Here is a 22,597-nt window from a genome sequence, read left to right on the forward strand (position 1 = left end):
CTAAAAATGTCTTTTTGAAAGCTGGGAAGCAAAACAGGACCCAAACAGGAATGACTGGGAAATGTTTGGTGGAACAAAAATGAATAGTCTATAACTTTACTGTGCCATTGTGGGTGACATGCTCTAAAATGGCCATATCAAATTCTGAGCACAAAAGACTTAACATGCTTATTATTGTAAACAAGGGCATTTGGTTAAATGAAAGTTCCATCAAAGATTAATGACTGAATTCAAGTGAGCACAAAGTAAAGGGTTATATACTTTCTGTGGTTTCAGTAATAGCTAATCTAATAATGGCAAATGGAGGGTTATTGTTGATTCCTTTGCCTCTGGTTCATAAATTAGATAAAGCAACCTGGCAGTTACAGTACTTTAGAGTTTTATTCGACTAAGTGATTTTAAAGCTATCTCAAACTATAACAAAGTCATGGCTTGAATGGCTGCTGAATTGTACCTTGCTTCCTGTCATCAAGTTAAAACTTTTCGCCAGTGTAAAGTAAAACCCTTCCTGTTAACTAATAGGACTCCATGAAACACAGTTTCCATCTACAGGACCAAACCATTTAGACAGCAAGTGTCATTGATACAGTAGTATGTGATACTCTGTTTCACCAGGGTCAAGCTTGTAAAATATAAACTGTAAGAGCAGTCCAGTGTTATTTATTTCCTCTGAATCAAAACTCAGGAACAGGGGGGAATTTCTCTGCTTAATGATTTTTCATAGCGCATTTTCAATTTCTCTCCAAAAGTTTATTGATCTGGAATGCAAAAGCAGTTTCTTTTCCAACTGAAGAGGGTACAGAGCCCATGCCCAAGGTTCCTTAGAATATGTCACCTGGGGACAATAAGAGTGGCATTGATTGGATCAGGCAGCTGCTTAAAGAGGCACACTGAAAGGATGTGCTAGCTCAATCTCAAACCTTTTGATAGCTCCTGTTCCTGAGTTTTGATAGCAGCCAGCATCCTGAGCCCATGAGGTTGGAGAGGAGGCTCACCTCCTGAGTTGTTGCCCTTCTCAAAGGCAGTTTCTTTTCCCACGTTTTCCCCTGGGGCCCTGATATGGTTACTTTCAATTACCATGATAGCCCAACAAGAACAGCATCCCTCTCTCCATATTTCATTCACATTATAAGAATCTGCAAGCTGTTTTGTATGACAGATGAGGACTGTGTGCTGAAGCAACTTGTTCCGCCTGTCAGCCTTCAAGAAAGCAGGGTGATGAGATACAATCGTGATGACATTACCAGAGAAGAAGTGGGTCAAAGCATGGTCACTTGAAAACAGAATGTCAGCTATTCTTTCTACTTCAGTAATTCGATGTGGTGATACTCAAAACACACTCAGAGAGAAAGAAAGAAGAGAAGAGAGTCTACACCAAGGCAGAAAAAAACACTGCTAAAAACGCTGCTCCACATGTTCCTGAGCAGCCTTTGTGGCCTCTTTCAGCATCTGGTGTGAGCCAGACACTGAACCAGTAAAAGAATGTTGAAGACAGACACAGCTTCTGCCTTAGCTTAGTTCACAGTCAAAGGTAAAAGCCAAGTATTAACATGTACCTGAGATTGATGTAAAATAACACAGGATGTAAAGACTTGAAGAAAAGGCTAAAACACCAACTAAGTCACATGGGTCAGAAAAGGTTTCCCCGTCAAAGGGACATTTAAACCAAGGCCTGATGTGTGTAGAGGCAGCCAGGTAAGGGATGAAGGGAAAGAGTGTCAGATGGCTTTGTCCTTAACAATGTTTCCTTTCAAAGAAACCAGTGGGATAAGGCAGAGAGATGAGGAAATGAAACTGTGCAGTCAATCACTGGGAGTAATTATCATTTCCTACCACTAAAACCTAGTTTAAAAAATTAATTAAACAATTTAAATGTCAGGGTAACTGTCCTGTCTTGCCACATAAAAGCAAAAGTTAATAATAAACATAATTCCTCATTGATCTATATATTAGGTAGATTTCTTTTTTAAAAATCTAATTTATCTTGAATATACTGATTAAACCCCACAGGTTATTTTTAAAAACATGTTTTGACAGCAGAGAAACTTGAAGCACATATACTACCAAGAGCAAAAAAATGTGTTCAGAGAACAAGTCCATGAAAATTAACACAAGCAGTTGGTAAATATAATTCACCAAAAGAGAGAGAGAGAGAGAGAGAGAGAGAGAGAGAGAGAGACTGGGCTAGATATTCAAATTTTATATATATATTTATATCAAAATATCACATGGCACCCTACAAAATACAAAATTTTAAGTGTTAATTAAAATTTTGAAGCTAAATAAGTAAACGAACGAAATAACTGGAACCACCAACATGCCCCAATGGGTGAAAATGAAGGTAAAACAGGTTCTTTGGTTTAATGTTTGGGCCTAAAAATTCTGAATTCCTCTTGCAGAAAATTGTTTTGGATTATAATCCATGTTTGTCACAGCACATAACTTTTTTTCATGGGATCAACAAATTGGAATGGAGAGGGAAATCAAATATATTCATGAGTGTGCCTGCCCTTTCTGCTAAACCCCAGAGTATGCCATTTGAATTATTTTCTTTCCAAACTCAAAATCCATCCTCATAATCCAAAAACAATTTTAAAACTTGTATTAGCCCAACCATGGGTTGAGTCTGGCTCTACAAGCCCAATATCTGAGTTGGGCTGCTAACATGGGAGATCTTTGTGTTTAACATTTGTAGCTATAAGCTACCAGCAATGGCTTCAGCAGATGCTTTAACATGAACATAATTTATAGATACTGTGTGTAAAGACAATGTGCCAACCATTATGATCAATGGCCCCACTCCACCTTTGAAGGATAGCAAAATATCCCACCCCAACTATGCTGCTTTAACAGGGAAGGGACTTAAAAACCAGCAGAACAACAAGCATGTTTGAGCTTCCCTTCTTCTGGAAGATAGGAACTGACGTGTTTATACCAAAGACATCTTCCCATACAAGAAAGTAAAACCATGGGCCAGATGTTGAAATGGAAGTGATTATGGACAAATAGAATTACACTAATTCTAGTCACTTTTCTACCCAGTAAATTTCCTAACTCCAAGTGCCTTTGCCCTGTCACATTATCACAATTTACTGATCTTTATCCAATTTTCCATGTAAATATTCACCCCCAACTACACCTCTGGGTTTAGGTTTTCTTATGAGGGCCCATAGTTCATAGAAATATTAAATAAAATTGTATGCTTTCTCCTATTCATTTTTGCATCAATTTGTCCCCCAGATAGGAAAGTTCTAATCCAGATTTAGCATTCTCTGTTTCTAAGGAATTTAAGAAGTGTGATGATTGGTCATCACAGAAGTGATCATGATAAAGAAGTCATCCTTATAGAATTCAAAATCACCCATCAGGAAAAGTAGATACAACCAAACATACAAAGAAGACTAGAAAGCTCCAAATGACATAGATTCCATTCACGTCACTTTCCTGACTATGGATGCTAAACTTCAGTTCTGCAAAGTGTTATAATTAGAAGAAACTGGGTAACATGTGCCCAGAAATCTATCTATCCCAGTCTTACAAATGCATGGGAATTTGTCATCTGAAGGGAAATTTCACTTTTAAAAAATCTGAAAGTCCTTAGCTATGTTTACTAATCTGGTCAGATTTGAATAAGTACCAGAAATTGCCTTTTATATGTAGTAAGTTAACAGTCATTATCAGTTTAGCAAATACTTCCTAAGCACTTATTTGCCAGGTCCCATAGTAGGCAGTGGAATCCAGTGTCCAACCTAGTCCTTCCCTTTAAGGACAGCAGACTCTAGACCAGTAGTTCTTAACCTGTGGGTCATAACCTCCTTTGGGGTCTCATATCAGATATCTTGCATATCAAATTTTTACATTATGATTATAACAGTAGCAAAATCAAAGGTTTGAAGTAGTGATGAGATAATGTTATGGTTGGGGGTCACCATAACACAAGGAACTGAATTAGAAGGTTGCAGCCTCAGGAAGGTTGAGAAGCACTGCTCTAGACAGAGAAAGGGGAACAAACGGCATCTGCACTGTGTAAAAGGAGTGGAGGGAGAAGCTGCAAGGGGACTCATTGAGTATAATCTGGAAGGGCTCACAAAGAAAGCAGTGCCTAGGCATTCTACATGGAATGGACACTAGTCATGAAGATCTACCTCCAAGGAACTACATCGCAGAGAAGTGGCAAACTAGATACCTTTATCTCACCACCCATCATCTGGTATAATTCTGAAGAATAGAAGAATATACTTTGGGATAGGGTTGTGGTGTCCCCTTTGGGTGAGGCTCCATTCTTCTGCTCCTTTAAAAGAACCAGGAAGAGAATCTATTGTTTACATTTGCTTTTAGTGATACAAGATGATTCAGATGTCAAAACGTGCAGCTCACTAAACTAGGAGATGAACTGCCTCAAAAGGCACCGGGCACAAAATTATTATTCTGCATAATTTCTGTGATTCCTGGGATGAGAACAAATGGATTAGTTCATGACCCAAGCCATAACATGAAAATGTCTGATAATCTAAGAGACTAACACTAAACCAAGGGGACGCCAAAGATTATAAAAGCGCCCGGAAATTCTCTTCTTGGGAGATTCAAAATATTTCAGACATTTCCAACTACACACTGGAGGCAAAGTTAAAGTGTGTGGGAGCCCAGGCAGTCAGAAAAGAAATTAAGATACAGCTGCCTACTCCTGTTAGTAGGATAGCTGCAGGGCTGGAGTACTATGGTTCACTTGGGCCCAGTCTGGTTGGGAAGACACAGGTTTCAAATAAGGGTAGACAGGAAAACAGATAAGTAAAGCTATGAAATATTCACATAATGGAACATTATACAGCAGTCAAATCAAATAAACTAATACACAAAACCATGTGTATTGCACATTACTCTTTGTACAAGGAAGAGAAATAATGTCTATATTTTTTTCCAGTGTGTATTAAAAAAAAAAAACCCTGAGATGAAATAAAAGATAGAAAGCCATTTTAAGGTCTCCCTAAGAGATGAGAACATAGGCTAGGTGGTAGGAAGAGGAAGAGAAAAGAAACTTCACTTCAGGATGTTTGTGTCAATAAATAGGTTCCCTACACACACACACACACACACACACACACACTTCATGTTTCCTCCTTAATTCCACTAAGAATTAAGAACCAAAAGAAGGCTATAACAATGTGCAGTTGGTGGGGGTGCAAAGCAGCACAGGGAATCACCCACCTGCCAGGTTCTAGGCATGGACCTGGGTGCTGACCACACAAAGGCCAGTAACAAGACAACATGAATAATCTTAGCTTTCTGTGCACATGGCCATTGGAACATGAGCAATGATTCCCTACAAGTGGCAAGACTGCAGGTGAGGTCATTTCTACAGTGAACACATTGCCTCTGCAGTGAAAGATGAAGCTGTTGCCTTTTTTGTTCCACATCAGGCTAACAGCTCCCAGGATGGAGAGAACATGACACTCCTCACTCTCCTCTGTCACCTCTTCCTGGCTCCTGGAATACAACTGCTATCCCAAGACCACCAGAAAGGGACAGGAGCACTGAAGATATTACCTTACAACTCTCACGGGCTGAGCAGACACTCATTTCTTATTTTTTCCTTATGTACGAGCCATCCCCCCTATTTGTTTCAGCCAACCTACATTAGGTTTTCTGTAACTTGCAGCTGAAGGCATTCTGTCATACTTAATGATATATATTATGGTGTAATTTGATTAGCAATATCCACGAATCCACCATTAATAAATAAACCGAGGTAAAAGATTAACATATTGAATAATATATGGTTGCTTTAGGCTGAAAAGCCAATCCAGAGTGTTTATTTTGTTCAGCCAGTGGAACTTGAAGAATGATGTGGCTAATTGTCCCACCAGCTTCTGGCTTTATAGTTCTCTTCTGAAGTTCCTGCAAAACATGGCCAAAGAGAAGCAGCTAAAAGAATCCCAAGTCTATAGATGAGGCTTGCCTGCAGTGTGGAAAAAACTGAGGCACATAATCCTGACTGAAGCTTATGATGTGGCCCAGAATCTCCAACCATAGTTATAATGACATTTAAATGCAAAGAGCTTTCATTAGTATGTACCAGAAAAAAAAAGAGGGGGTAAAAGAAAAAGATAGAGTAACCCTAAAAGTTTAACAATTGGGAAAGGTTAAGGTGTGATAATGTTGTATTCTAACAGAGGAGTATATTGGCAACAATAAGGATATATCAAAAATACACGCAGTACAATGATTTGTTAAAGGGACCCATCTCCAGATGAAGCATGAAGGACAAACAAGTATAGATGGGTGATCTCCATCCAAATGTGCTGACTGAAGACATCTGTGAGAACATGCAATGGTGACATTGCAATGGACAATTTATTTAGAAAATATTCCTTCACTTTAAATAAATCTAAAATAAATTTACCTTCTTATGCATTAAGTAAGATAAGCTGGTTAACAAGTTAGTTTAACAGCATCATCTTATGGAATGTTGGCCTCATAGACTCCAACCTTGTGTAATATCTGTCCATAGACTCAAGAGAGTTAGCAAGAAATAATTTATTTTTGTGTTTTAAAAATAGACTGATGCCAACAGCTGCAAGCTATGCTGTGAAGAATGATACAGAAATTTGATATTTTCAAGTGAATTTGCATTACATAAATGCAATATGTTTTCTTTAATCCCATAAATACAATTTTGATGTTGCCAATTTGAGAAAAATATTGACATTTCCTTAAATTAGTCTATTCTCCTTGAAATTCACCCCCTTACTTGAAACTGAATGATCTTGAAAACAATAAAATTGAGTGTTAATTTGCAGTGTCACTGAGGGGAAGAGAGTCCCTCTCCATCAGATCCCATCATATGGGCAAAAAGCAGCCACCAAGCAAGTCAGCCTTCTGATGGCATCTGCCAGGAGAGATCCAGCCCCTGATCAAAGACCTGGATCCCTATGCAGGCCCACCACTTGCCAGCTGTGTGTACCTGAGCACTCATTACCCCTCTGGGCTTTCATTGTCTCCCTGGTAAAGCAGAGGTAACCACCAACTCTGAGCACTCATTACCCCTCTGGGCTTTCATTGTCTCCCTGGTAAAGCAGAGGTAAGCAGCAACGCTGACTCCGAGCTGCTGGCAGGATGAACTGAGGACATGCAAGGGTCTTGTTTTCATGCCTGGCCCACACCAATCTAGTCTAAGAAAGGTATCCTAATTTGTTTTCTACACCAATGTGGAGACACAAGTATAGACCTTATGTCTGAGGACCTGGAATATTAGATTTTAAGAAGGCCTCAACATTTTGCTTAAGAATTAAGGTTGGATCTTGATGCCCCAGTACTGATCTGACTCCATTTCCTCTATAGACCTCATAATAAATGAAATCTTTAGAGAAAAAAAATCTCTTGTACCATGTGTCTGTTCTTTCATACTTAAAATAGTTTGATTAATAATAAAAATAACCTCCAAAAGATTCCTGCTGTATACCAGGAAATATGCTATGTGATTTTATATATTTTCTTATTTAATACTCACACTCACCAATGAGGTATACTGTCTTACTATCATCATTTTCAGGTAAAGAAATTGAGGTATAAAGAGACAGAAAACTACTATCAAAATACAAACATAGTACACTTCAACAATCCGCACAACATGGCATAATCTATATTTGTATTTTCTCATACAATAACAATGACAGCAATTGAAATACCACCACATCATAATTATCAACATTATCAATAAATCCTATGTTCTGCCAAACACAGCACTTGATGCTTTTGAAAGCATCTTTCCTGTGTTTACAACACCTGCTCTTGTGTAATGAATAAAACACCTAAGGACCTACACAGCTTACCTAAAAACACAGATTTATCTAGCATACAGTCACCTATCTACAGGTACCCTTCTGCAGACCTTAAGAAAAGGGCTCACTTCAGCCCAGAACTTCTCTGCCCATGACACTGGATGCTGGAGAATGCTAGGATTTCAGAATGACCTGCTCTAAGCTCTGGTGTCACTGAAGAGGAACGTGAGTCTCGACATACATGTCAGGTGCAAGCCAGAGCTGGACCCCAGGGCCTCCCAACTGCCAGTATGCTACTCCTTGGTGACAGACTAATGCTCTCCCAAAGTGAGTTTCTTTACTTAGACACTGGAAAAGCAGAACAGGCCTGGCTGCAGTCAAGTGATGGCTGCAGTGTGTGGGGGTCCTCCTGCCTCTGACACTGTGGTATGTTATATTCTTCGAGGCACCTTCAGAGCTTGTCAGGGAGGACAGAACCTGCGGCTAAGGCAAGCTGGCCATGACTTTTCATGCCCTATCTGGAGCCCATTTCCAGTGCCATTCTTTTGCACTGGAATCCAAGATCCAGGAAGAAGTGTGTGCTCAGCCATATGGACCTCTTTCAGACTTAAGACATGGCAGACCTAGCTCTTGCAAACATTATTCGAGTCAGCAAACCACCTGAATTTCTAAATTAAATCCACATTTTTCTTACTTATGTACTAGATAAAAATAGCTTGCCTCATATAGAATTAAAAAAAAATAGAGGTTTGAGGCTACTAAATTAAAAATGCACCCAGAATGATGTAACCCATGAAAGATAACTGTTGTTTACTCTGCTTTGGGTTTTAAGCTTTCTCTTTGATGACAAATATTAATATTTATCATTTTTCTGGTGTTCGACTAATGAGAATCTTAAGTGTTTATGAGAAGGAATTTAAATATTACAGTACTGCAGATGTGTTTGTTTTCTGATTTATATTCCTGTCTTTAGCATCAACCAGCATTTTTTTTTATGCTGAATCCTAGGTGGTGTGGTATTCATTGACATTTTTAGTAAACTCTACACACCCAGAACTGATGGTCTTGTCATTCATTGGATGATAAAGTGAATATAAGATTTTACCGAATACCACATGAGTACAGCTGACCTGTGATTTTCAATGTTAAAATTGACATTCAGTTAGCTGCAACTAAACTACAGTTAGCTGTCACTATAGGCAGACAGGTCTACTACCCCATATTCTGCCTCAGAATTTTGTGAATGATGCACCAGGCACTTACAGCCACCCCACTAGGTACTCACAATACTTCTAAGATTAGCGGTGTTATCATCTGTACTTATAACCACCATGCGGCACTGAGGGGTTGTGTCCTTTGCTCAAAATGGCACATTACATGAGAAACAAACTCACAAGTCAGTCTTCAAAGCAAGATGACAGAGACGCTTCTTATGAGTCCCGCATTGATGGTTCAGCATTGAAAAAATTCCTGTTATCTGTTCAACATAAACAATCCATCTACCAAGATAAACAAACACCAGGACAGTCCTGACTTTCAGATCTTGGTGGTAATAGTGTGGCTTAAATGGAATGTTTAGTGACAGGTTGTACATTCGTCTAAAACAGGATGAACAGGACAGCAATGCCCTTCCCTCATGGAGCTACAGAGGAAAGACAGACAATATCACTAGGCCGTTTATGAGCGAGCCCTAACCTTGGAAGGAAACTGGCTATGCAAGTTCAGAAGATGTCAAGAATGACTCCTTACCTCTACTCTCCATCAGGTAAAAATCGATAGACCAGAGAAATAATTCATTGCAGCATGAACAGTACAGACATAAACTGGGGCAGTATAACGCTTAACAATGAGCTCTAAGTTTAGGGACCAACAATGAGGGAAAGGCCACAGGTGAATAGCCACTACACTTCTGTGCTTTTGTAGCAAGTACACTGGGGAGCAAATATAGGTTCTTATCAAGAAATTATAGGTAAAATAAAGGATGAAGTTTTGGTTAGTTACTTTTTGTTTTTGTTGTTGTTGATTTTAGGTCTAGAAATCAAGGAAACATAATACACAGTACCTACTTCCGAGGAAACTACAGTCAATACCATGCTACTGACTTCATCTATGACAGATGTTGAGTCACTTCTCCACCTTAGAAGCAGTTTTCCAATTTTTAAATAAGGAAGTGCCAGTGAGATGAATCTGGAGGGAGCCATAAGGTTCTTTTTCAGTGAGCCTTGGAGCCTTGATCAAAACATACTACACCACTTCTTCCTTCAGTCAACAGTTTTTTTTTTTAATTGGATACTTTATTTATTTAAATTTCAAATATTATCCCCTTTCCCAGTTTCCCCTCTGCAAACCCCCTATCTCATCTCCCCTTCCTCTGCTTCTATGAGGGTATTCCCCCACCCATCCACCCACTCCCACCTCACTGCCCTGGAATTCCCCTACAATGGGGCATCAAGCCTTCACAGGACCAAGGGCCTCTCTCCCATTGATGCCAGACAAAGCAATCCTCTGTTAAATATGCAGTTAGAGCCATAGGTCCTTCCTCTGGTTGGTAGTTTAGTCCCTGGGAGCTCTTGGGGATCTGGTTGGTTGATATTGTTGTTCTTTCTGTGGGGTTGCAAACCCCTTCAGCTCTTTTAATCCTTTCCCTAGCTCCTCCATTGTGGTTCCCCTGCTCAGTCCAATGGTTGGCTGCAAGCATCCACATCTATATTTGTCAGGCTCTGTCAGAGCATCTCAGGAGACAGCTATATCAAGCTCCTGTCAGCAAGCACTTCTTGACATCTGCAATAGTGTCTGGTTTTAGTGTCTGTATATGGGATGGATCCCCAGGTGGAGCCATCTCTGGATGGCCTTTCCTTCAGTGTCTACTCTGCACTTTGTCTCCATACTTCCTCCTGTGAGTATTTTGTTCCTCCTTCTAAGAAGGATTGAAGCATCCACACTTTCCTTCTTCTTGACCTTCATATGGTCTGTGAGTTGTATTATGGGTATTTTGAGCTTTTGGGCTAATATCCACTTATCAGTAAGTACATAGCATGTGTGCGTTTTTTGTGATTGGGTTACCTCACTCAGGATGATATTTTCTAGTTCTATCCATTTGCCTAAAAATTTCATGAAGTCATTGTTTTCAATAGCTGAGTAGTACTCCATTGTGTAAATATACCATATTATCTGTATACATTCCTCTGTTGAGGGACATCTGGGTTGTTTCCAGCTTCTGGCTATTATAAATATGGCTGCTATGAACATAGTGGAGCATGTGTCCTTATTACATGTTGGAGCATCTTCTCGGTATATAGTGGTATATAGCTGGGTCCTCAGGTAGTACTATGTCCAATTTTCTGAGGAATTGCCAGACTGATTTTCAGAGTGGTTATACCAGCTTGCAATCCCACTAACAATGGAGGAATGTTCCTCTTTGTACACATCCTCGCCAGCATCTGCTGTTACCTGAGTTTTTGATCTTAGCCAATCTGACTGGAGTGAGATTGAATCTCAGGGTTATTTTGATTTGCATTTCCTTGATGACTAAGGATGTGCTTCTCAGCCATTGGAGATTCCTCAATTTAGAATCCTGTTTAGCTCTGTACCCCATTTTTAATAAACTTATTTGGTTCTCTGGAGTCTAACTTTTGAGTTCTTTGTATATTTTGGATTTGAGCCTTCTATTGGATGTAGGATTGATAAAGATCTTTTCCCAACCTGTTGGTTGCCATTTTGTTCTGTTGACAGTATCCTTTGCCTTACAGAAGCTTCCTTCTGTTCTGGTCTTCCCACTCATCTCCGTCCCTCCAGTAAGGCCTTATTCTTGATTTTTGTGGTCACATGGTAGATATATCAGACCAAAAGGGACACACTTGCTACCCCCACTAGAGGCAGAAACAGGTAGAACAGACACTGAGCAGAGACAAGTTAAAGAAACACCCTGACGATACACATAGAGCTCAGTGTTCAATGAGTGTATTCACAAGGAAGAGTAGCCTAAGGAGAGAGGAGGCAGCACACATCAGCTAGGAAGAAAACCCATGTTGCAGCAACAAGAAAGAAGAAGTCTAGGCGATGATAGGTGGTCTGCCAGATGAAGACCCCAGACATCAAGAAGCAAGCTCCAGCTATAGCACTGAGGCCTAGATATGATTGTCTGAGCTCTATGCTTCAGTGTCAGGCGCTACAGAGCTTAGCCTTATGGTCAACCTCATCCAATCACCCTGTCAATCTCCAGTAACCATAGAAGCCTCCTTTAAGCATGTCATGTTCTTTTCCATCTTAACGTCTGACCTATGCTGTTCTTCCTGCTGAGACCACCATTCTACCAATGTGTATGGCCAGATCCATTTCATCCTTTATGTTAGTGTCTGCTCAGCATCCCTGGCTACTTTATCTAAATAGGATACCCAATTCCCCTTTAATCACAGTATTCGACCTTCTTGGACTTGAGGTCTTTACATAACAGTTTCCGCCTGTTTATTTCCCATCTCTGCTACAACTCTCTGATGGTGATATCCATATTCCACACACAAGATGCACAACATTAAGTAGCTATCACTTCAATCCCCTCCTTGTTGTTGTTATTTGAGACGGGATTCTCTGTGTAGCCCTGGCTGTCCTAGAATTCTCTCTGTAGAGCAGGCTGGCCTCACACTCATAGATCTACCTGTCTATGACTCCCAAGCACTGAGATTAAAGGTGCATGCCACCATTCATGCCACAACCCTCATTTTAAAGATGAGGACATTTTATTTCCTGAGCCAAGAAACCAGTTCAAACTCATGTAGCTAGCGATTAGTAAGACCTGTGGTTTGCATTGATTGTACCTGGATACCTGAGCTCAAAAATAGTAAAAATTTAAAATATTTTTGAAATAATTACATTTATCAGGTGCTGACTACACACAAAACATATTGTGGTAATATCTTATTAGTCATATTTGCATCACTAATGAAACACCTGACAGAAACACCTTAAGAGAGGAAGGACACATTCTGGCTCACAGCTTTAGACCATTAGGATAGGGAAGGCAGAGTAGGCATCACCAGTCACAGCAGCAAAAGAATGTGCAAAGCCTGTTTACATCACAGCAGGCAGGAAGCAAAGGGTGGTATGGCAACCACTGGCTGGGTATACCTAGCAGCAAGAGCCTTCCTCCTAAAAATTCCATACCCTCCCAAACTAGTGCAACCAGCTGCTAATCAAGCCTTCGGAACATAACCCCATGGAGGGGTTTTAGATTCAGACCACCATTATAACCAAATCCAGATCTGCTAATAAAGTGTGTACCATTATGGCCACTTTACAGAGACTAAAGACTTGCAATAGTGAAGCAACTTGTTCAAAACAGTCCCTGACCAACAATGAAGACAGATAGATACACAAAAGGACAGATAAATGGCCAGATAAATGGATTTGTGAATTCTAAACAATTATTTTTCTCATTCCATTGCACAAAGCCTAAACTCATAGATGCCATGAAGATCCAGAACTTTGCTATTTCAAGTGAGGAGCACGAACTTCACCATGAGCAACAACTTAGAGTGTGCTGAAAACACAGATGCTTCTGGTCTCCCTGGGACCCACGCATGTAGCTCCAGCCAGCCCTTGACCCACAGGATCGGACCCAGCTGTTCAATCTGCACTAGAAGCCAAGCCCAGTCAACTCCTTCAAGCCAGGGAGACCTTGGCCTACTGCCTCCTGGAAGTTCAGGAGGCCAAAGGAAGCCTAAGCTTAGAGGATGCTTTATCCCCTGCTCCACAGAGCCAAGAGAGGGCCTCAGCTGCAGATCTATCTGTGGCTATTGGCTGATACAGCTGCCTGGCCTTTCTTTCACCCCCTAAGCCAGAAGAACTTAGCAACTAGGATTTCAAACTGCAGTGGCCACCTTTTGGGTTTATACTCCCAGGATCATTTCCCCTTTGCTCAAAGTATCCCCATCTCCATGTAATCAGACCATCTCTGTACTCAGACACTCAAGTTGTGCACATGAGGTGTGCCCACTCCCTTTGGGCAAATCTCTCATCTCAGAGCTAGGAACATGCTCCCAGCCTGGCCGGTCACAGTATACTTTACTCTGGGTACTGGGATAATTCTAAGTGGTAGGCTCATAACCCAAGCTGTAATGCCTTCAATTTATGTTAATTACTTGGACATTATGCTCAAGTGGCTATGTTTCAGCTAATAAAACTGAATTTCTAAATTTGGTGGTAAAAATATGAAAAGTTAAAAATATGTTATATTTGGTGTGTCTTGTATTAAGTTCACAATTTCAAGCAAGCCAGACTATAGTTGCCACACTCTTTCAATAGTTTAACCCATGTGGACCACTTTCTAAGGAACAGTTCCAGTGCTAGATACAAATTAGAATCACCTAGACCCTAAGTGATTCAAGAGAACTTGGTACCTCTCTGTGCTCCCCTCAACCACTTTTTTGTTGCTATTTATCAACCATGCACATGTCTGTCTTCCTTCCATCCTCTGCTTCCATACTGTCATTAATACCTGAGAGACACTATTTTTGAGAAGAAACTTGTAGTTTGGCTCACAGTTTCTGAGACTTTAGTAGACTGTCACTTGGGTCTGTATTTCTGGACCTCTAGTAGATAGAAGAGCATAAAAGTGTGTGGTCAGAGGAAGCTATTCACATAATGGCAACCAGGAAGCAAAAGCAGAGACTTGGAGAGGGAACTACGGACCCGACAAGCCCTTTAAAAGCACACCCTCTGCATCCTGGTTCCCCTAGCTAGGCCCTACCTCCTAAAGTTCCCGCTACCTCTCAGTAATGTTATCAAATGAAGTCTATCAAGAAATAAATCCCTGTTGATTAGGTCAGAGCCCTCCTGATCCTCCCTTCCCTGGACCCTATCAATTGGTAACTAATCCTGTAGCACAGGAGTCTTTGGGGAAAACGCATCACATCTAAACCACACGACAACCTTTGTTTCCACTGTCCTAGAATATAACCATTCATTTCTCTAACATGTCCCCACTTCATTAAGTGTGCCAGGATCTATACCTTAAAGCACACCATCTAAACAGTGGGCCAAACTCAGTGAAAACAAGATCTCCTTTCATATGATGTAGTAGCCAGCACGCCAGCTTCATCTTATTTATACAGATGATTGTTCCCCTCAACCACCTTTGTGTTGCTAGTTATCAACCATGCACGTGTCCCCCTCTGTCCCCTGCTTCCTCCCACAGCTTCTCTTTCTGCAGGCTCATCCCTGAGAACATTACACAGGAATTGTCAGGACTCCAGGGTTGACACAGGCATTTTTTTAAAGCAGGTTTTAATTCTTCCCTCCACCTGTCCTAAGGCTTTTGTTCTGAATACAAACTCCTGTTGCCATCGCTCAGACAGCTCTTGATACAATGGGGATACAATGCAGAATCTAAAGACAAAGGCAACATTTTATTTTTGTTATTTGAATTGGGTGAGTTGGTTTTTGCTTTGTTTTGTTTTTATTCAACTGAAGATGTGGGAAGGAGACCTCAAGCCTTGAAGAAAATGAAAATTTTGTTCTTAGCACATACCACAAACTTCACTGATTAAATGACTACAGGCTGTAATCTCCTCCAACTAAAATACACATGCATTAAACCTCATAGGGAGTACTGACACCTCGACATTATCTATGGTGGTTTTAAACTCCAGTAACTGGGAGTCTGAGAAACTGCCAAATACATTGAATTTTAATAGAATTCTGATTGCTAAAAGAAATAGGCAAACCTGAAAGAAAGAAAAGGGGGGAGGGGCCTGCTAATAACCAAGACTTAGAACTTATCCTTTCTTTCCAGTATACAACTGTATCTTCCTCATCTCTTTCTTAATTTTCTCCTTTATTCATCCTAATTCATGCTTAATTAATCATTAACAGGAAACATAGGCCATAACTCTAAAAATGTCATGACTCTTACAAATGTCATATTTAACTATATCAAGCCCAATGGCAACAACATTTCTCTTCCTGAATTTTCCTTTTCTCTCTATGGAGTCAATTCACCAGGTAAATAAAGCAAAATAGCCCCCTACTGAGTAGAGAGACTCAGCAAATGCTGGCAAATAAAATTACAATGTTGCTTAATATATATTCAGGCCAAGAATACTCCCAGGCACTTGATAAGGTTTTAAATATAAATATTCAAACATAAGTTTGCACACTTTCTACGGGGAAGGAAATGCTTTTAAAAAGAAAAGAGTTCTGGCAGTGATCAGAATCTGCCTCCCCTAAACATGCCACATTGGAATAGAGGCTATCTTGTGTGATGGCAGTTAAACAGCAGCCTGGGGAGAGAGGACTCTTCAATACCTCTCCAGCAAGCTGAATGCTGGGCATAAATTCCCTTTGTGAAGTAGATGTGTTTGTAAAAGGGTTCCCTCTCCTTATGAAAAAGAGAGCAACTGTGTGCACAGCAAACCTTAAAAAACAGCCTTCGTTTCCCATCTATTTCCCGGGGCATCTTCTCCCGCTCACCCTCCCATCTGCATCTACTCGAGAAGACAGACCCCCGTCACCTCTTCCTTCATCTGTTCTAACTTCAGAAGGTACTCGAGCCCCAGTACCACCCTCCTCTTTCAATCGTTCCTTCTCTAAAGTCCTCCACGTGCACATATAATAGAAAAGCTCCCCTTCTTCAATTCCCCCCTTGGTACATTTAATTTTTAGGGCCCTAGAAGCAGGGCTAAGTGGCTAGAGGAAGCTTTCTTCCTCCCTAGTCTCTACAATATAAATGATTCCGAAAATAAAAGGGATTTAATCAGATTATCTTAATTAATCTGCCAATGGAAAAATGGGGGTAATTATTTAAGAAAAGGAACCAGACTTTCAAACAGCAGATCCGAGGAAGCCATGCATTCCAGACAACTGCACCAGAAACAAAGAATGTCATTAGAAAGAGCAGCTTGCATTTTTTTTCTGAGCAGTCCTTTAGACCGCTGTGTAGCACTCTTGTGGGTTCAGAAAATTTTTAACATGGCTTGAATGAACTTATTGATTTTTTTTTAACTTGCAGTTATGAACAATGAAATAAACTAAATACCAGGAAGAGAACCCAACCTGAGAGTCCCCATGAGGAGAATCATGACTTGCATAAGCAAAGATAGATAAGCAAAGATAGGGACACAACATGGGTCGGGGAGCAAGGTGGCACTGCTAGTGGACAGAGGATGGATTCCAGGATATAACCTGGAGTTACTCATCTAGTTCTGGCTAGAGCTTTGGGTGAGACATCTAACATCTTTCCTTCCCAAAGTCTTCAAATGCTACTTTCGCCACTCCTTCCACAACTACACCATTTGAGCCCCATAAGAAACGTCAAAAAGAAAACAGCACCATCTGACCCTTAGCCAATCTGCATTGGATCTGTCTGCACAAGACTGACCAGTCCCCGGTGGGGATGGGAGAATCTAATGGTAACCAACTCCAAAAATCACATATTAGAAAGCAATCCAAACAGATTAATATTATAGAAATGAGGAAAAAGTATCCATTTAAATGCCTCAAACCCCCTTCTTAATAATGGAACTTTAATTTAAGTATGTTACTTAAAGGACCTTGGATTTTTTCCTGTTGAATTCAGAGAGGCTCAACTGCACAGTTCTCTACAGCTATATGGCCAGGATGGGATGCAGAGACGGCTACTACAGAAAAATCCCAAAAACAACGTTCTGTCACCTTTCCCTCCTTCTTTCCTGAAACAGATTATAAAATCTAGGAAGGATTTTCAACCTTCCCATGAAACAGATCCTAAAACCCTCATGAAAAATAACCTCCTTGTGCCTGGAGGAAGGATACATCCTTGTCTTTGAAGACAAGAGGTCAGGTCAGGGTGAAGAATCTGACCTAACAGGCCTTCTACTTCCTCCAGGCTGACAACATTACATCCCACTGTTTTATCTGATCCTACTCCCCATGACTCAATCTACTTCAACAACCCTAGGGCAAAGAGACACCTTTACCCATCTTCAAGTTGTCAATGCTTCAATAAGGACTCCGTGTAATCTAAACCTTGTAGTACATAAATTTGCATACTTTTCAAAAGTTGTTCACCTGCCTTTTGTTGGGGAGATAGGGAGTGGAAAGGAAGGGGAGTCCCTTGGCCACGAGCCTAGGATGAATGAGAAAAAGATATTTCAATTCTGCACCAATAATGTTTAAGTCTATACAAATGGCTAAAGAATTTTCAGACACAGCATGTGACATGTAAGGTAAAAGAGTAGAATTGGAGATGGTGTATTCTGTTCAATATTCAAAATACGATCACAAGGAAGGATGAAAGAGAATGCACAACGTTGCGATTTTATTTATTTATTTTTGGTTAGTTGACTTTTTTCAGACAGTATCATACCTGGTAGTCCAGGTTGGCTTACAACTAACTATGTGGCCCAGACTAGCCTTGAAAACACACAATCCTCTTATCTCTACATGCTGAGGACTGAAACTACAGGTACATGGCACCGTGCTTTGTTTATGACATTTTTATTACTATGAATAATAAGAGCAAATTGAAAAGCTTCTGCATACTGAAGACAGCTCCTGAGTTAAACATTTCCTACGAGTTATGGGAAATTTTAGACTGAAAGAGACTATATAATACTTTGCCCATAGTCACACAGAGAGCGGGACCAACATTAAAAATCAATCCCTTTGTTCTGGGAGGGATTAGGAGGTGTGGCTTGTTGGAGATGTGTCCCTGTGAGTGAGGTTTCAAAGGGCCCACTCACATCATTGCCAGTGTTCTTTCTCTGCCTCTTGATTGCAGATCAAGATGTGTGTCCCTGCTGCTATGCCTTTGCTCTGCTCTCATGGACTAACCCTATGAATTAATTATACACACACACACATAATACATACATATATGCATATAATTCCTTATATGTACATATAATTCATCATACACAAATACATATGTAATTCATTTTACATACATACACACATATATATAATTCATTATATACCTACATATGCACAAATTTATGTAATTCATATATACGTGCACATACATACACACATCTTATTTATTCTCATCCTCTTACCTATTCTCATCTCAACTCTCACAAAGAAAGACTAAGAACTGTTTGCTGTTCAGAGTACAGTCCATGAAGCAGCATCAAGAGTCTATTAGGAAGGCTGGTTTTCTGGACCATTCCAGATCAACCAAATTAGAAGTTACATTCTTAAATCAGCAGGACACATGGGTGCACACTAATATCTGAGAAACACAGATTGTCTATCACTCCTTCATGGCTCAGCGAACATCTCAGTAGAGGGGGTATGGAAAGAATGGGTCCTACAGACAGACACCTTCTAGATAAGACATGGATGGTACACTAACGGACTCATGTGATTGAATGTACATGATCCACACAAGGTTGCACCCATCAACATTTCAACATGAACACATGAGAGACTTAAGAAGCATCAGAGAACTTTTGGAAATGAATGTTTGCTGTGGGATAAAGTACCATTCTCTCTCTTCAGTGATAAAGCCACAGGTAGATCTGAAGTAGAGAAGAAAACCTATCTCCCTGATAGTGTGTGTGTGTGTGTGTGTGTATGTGTGTGTGTGTAATGAATTAAATATGTTTTATGAGTATATGATGAATTATATAAATATGTGTATAATGACATGTGTGGATCATAAATTGTATATATGTATATAATAAATATTTGTGTGTAATAATTATATATGTGTGCATATTGTATATAATAAACTGTATAATGAATTATGTATGTGCGTATGTATAATGAATTATATGTATATGTGTGTATAAAAAATTATATATGTATATGTTGAGTTATATATGTGTGTATGTATGTATAATTAATTATACATATGTGTGCATAATGAGTTGCATATGTGTGTATAATAAATTGTGTAGTGTATGTTCTTTGCATGTAGACAGCAAGCACGGTTGTAAGTATATTTTCCACATTGACTACTGCTTATTATTAATTTATAATGCACATTGGATCTATACTTTTAAAAATATGCAAACATTTTATTTCCCCACTTTAGACTGCTAAGTGGCTTCCCAAATTCCTTGGAAGAAAGTTCAAGGCTCTTGTAGATGCTGGACTATGTATAACATCCCACAAGGCTCTAGGTGCTGGACTGTGTATAACATCACACAAGGGTCTTGTAGATCCTGGACTGTATAACATCACTGTCTTATTTTCTCTCTCTTACTGTGATAAACACCATGGGGAAGAAAGGTTTAGTTTATCATAGGCTTACAGTCCTTCATGAAGGGACATCAGGGTAGGAACCAAGGCAGAGACATTAAGTGGACAATGCCTACTGGCCTGCTTCTTATGGCATGTTTGGCCTTCTTCTTTATACAACATAGGACCACACTCCAGGGCTGGCAAAACCTATGGTGGACTGGGGCTTCCCACATCAGTCATTAATCTAGAAAATATCCCACAGACAGGCCTGTTGAGGCCAGTCTGATGGAGACATTTCCATAGTTAAGGCACAGACAGCATTAGTTGTGTCACGTTGACAGAAACTAGTCAGCACAGTCGTCTGTGCTGGTCTGTGTAAGCTCACTTTGTTACCCTCTTCAGTCACTGAATGTCATGCCTGGGTGCCCAGACTTCCATTCTGCTCACCAAATCTCAGCATTCCCTCCTTCCCTCACCTGTACCTCGACTATGCCACCACTCAGTGCCATGATCTGCCCCTTGTCAGTCACATCTTTGCTCTCTATACCTGGTCCACAGTGGAGGGCCTAGAGAAGCCAAGAGCAAAATGCGTGCCTGCATTCAATGTTTAGGACTGACCTCCACTTCTCCTTTACATCTTGACCCTACCTCCTCCTTTTGGCTAAGACCCCCAAAAAGGACCCGCCTTTTGACTTGTTTCTCCTTCTCTATCTGTCACTGAGTAATAGAAAATGATGACTTTATCATTACTATCAACTTTAGAAATAAGTCACTAGCTATTGCCTCTAAATCATTCATGAGCTGGAAGACAATTGCCTGAATTTAACCTGAGGATCCTGGGCCAGGTTCTCTTGCATTCTACAAGTAGACAAAAAAAAAACCTCACTGACATAGCCAGCTGTTTTCCAGTCTATGTTTTCCTACATGGAACCATGGGTCAGAGACTTCTCAGCAGGTTGTGCTTGCACAAAACCTTTACCATCTCCCAATCATAAGAATGTCACTAGGCTGACAAGATGGGTTTTCAAGAGCGACAAAACTTTGAATTTTAAATATTATGGTCCACCTTTCTTACTCTAGGAGGAAAATAATTTTATTTTCACATACCAAGTTTACATAACAATGACAAAATAAGACATAGCATTTATCTATCTGCTACAGACAACTTCGAGCTGACGGAAGCCTCAAAGAGCTGGGATTTGAATCCCAGGATGCCATGGGACTGATATGTATTGCCTTTATCTGGGTTGTTGTTTCATCTGAGACATCAAAGACATGGGCACATCCATATATATAGCTCTTGGAAGATGACCTCAGAGGCTGGGATTTCTCTCTGCCATGTTTATGTTGAAAGTAACATACCCCACATGTTACATTTCAAAGCTGCATTTCCACGTTAAAAGAGAAAAGTGAGTTTGAAGGAAAAGCTATGGGAACAGAGTTCTGGGGTGCTAATGAATGCAAAGTCCACAAATGTGTTCTCAGTGAGCGCTGGAGGTCACAGGTCGATGGGGAGAACTTCATGCATAGTGACTTCTACATGTTTAGCCACTAATTTACAAAGTTTGTCCAACAATTTAGAAAACTGTTATGCCATTACCTAATTATCCAGAAATCATCTCTCACACGGGAAAGGTGAGAGGTGCTTGCTTACATATCTGTGAATACATAACTGAAGGGTCCTGTGTCTTCTCAAACCAAAGTTTTGTGTCACGTGTACATTTCCAATACCTTATACCAAAGTGTTAGATTGTGATATTTGTGAATGTAAAAACATCATTTTCTCATCTCTGGAGGAACAAAAAAAAGGATTGGGAACCAAAACAAAACTAATGTTGAAAATAGAAATGGAACATATTGACGCTGAACATACAAATTAAGATAAGAACACAAAAGCATCCGTAATGCGTGCCACCAGATATTTACAGGAATGACGTGGGGTAAGGACACCTGGAGGACCCAAGTACTGCCCTGACGGCAACAAGCAGCTCTAGGAAGCCTCAGGAGACCCACTTCCCTTTGACCCAAGGCATGAGAGAGAGTGCTGACTGACTTGTTTTTAAAATGAAAGTGACAGAGAGGATCCCTAGGTCCTTCCAGCTCTGGCACACTGGACACTTCTCATTTAATGTGTCCCACACCTGAAAAGACGAGCACATAACGATGCTCAGGAAAACATCTATTGAATAAATGAAATAGGAAAACTTTTCTAGCTAAAAAAAGAGACTTTACAACAACTGGCCCTCGTGAGTGGCCTATAAAGAACAAATCTTGGGAACGGGGGAGGACAACATTATGTAAATAGCTACTCATCTGCTGTTCCTGATAGCTTTTTGCTATTGGACGTAAGATGCTGGGGAGTAGTTTCATCTCTGATATAAACCAATGGTGTGACCTCAGACTACTCTGCCTCACAGGGACCAGTTTCCCCATCGCTGAAATTAAGGTGCGCTCAAGCTATATGTAGCTAACAGTTTTGAAACCTTTACTCCCAGTAATTGTTCCGAGAGATCTTTGCACTGGACTTAACGTAACCTCAAAAGGTTTTGTAGCACTAGCATTTAGTATCTAATTAGAGAAGCACCGTGGTGCAACTGAAAGGTTTTGTATTCTATAGTCTTATCGGCCAGAGTCTCTGAGTTCTGTGAGGTAGGGTCTTT

General features: G+C 40.2%; 1 protein-coding gene across 7 annotated transcripts in view; it reads right to left on the bottom strand.

Moving 5' to 3' along the window:
- Fhit (fragile histidine triad diadenosine triphosphatase) overlaps nucleotides 1-22,597 on the bottom strand; it is a 1,878,988-nt gene that overhangs the window by 1,838,704 nt on the left and 17,687 nt on the right. The window lies entirely within an intron of this gene.

This window comes from Mastomys coucha, unplaced genomic scaffold (assembly GCF_008632895.1).
Source record: "Mastomys coucha isolate ucsf_1 unplaced genomic scaffold, UCSF_Mcou_1 pScaffold10, whole genome shotgun sequence".
In the NCBI taxonomy this organism is placed as follows: Eukaryota; Metazoa; Chordata; class Mammalia; order Rodentia; family Muridae; genus Mastomys; species Mastomys coucha.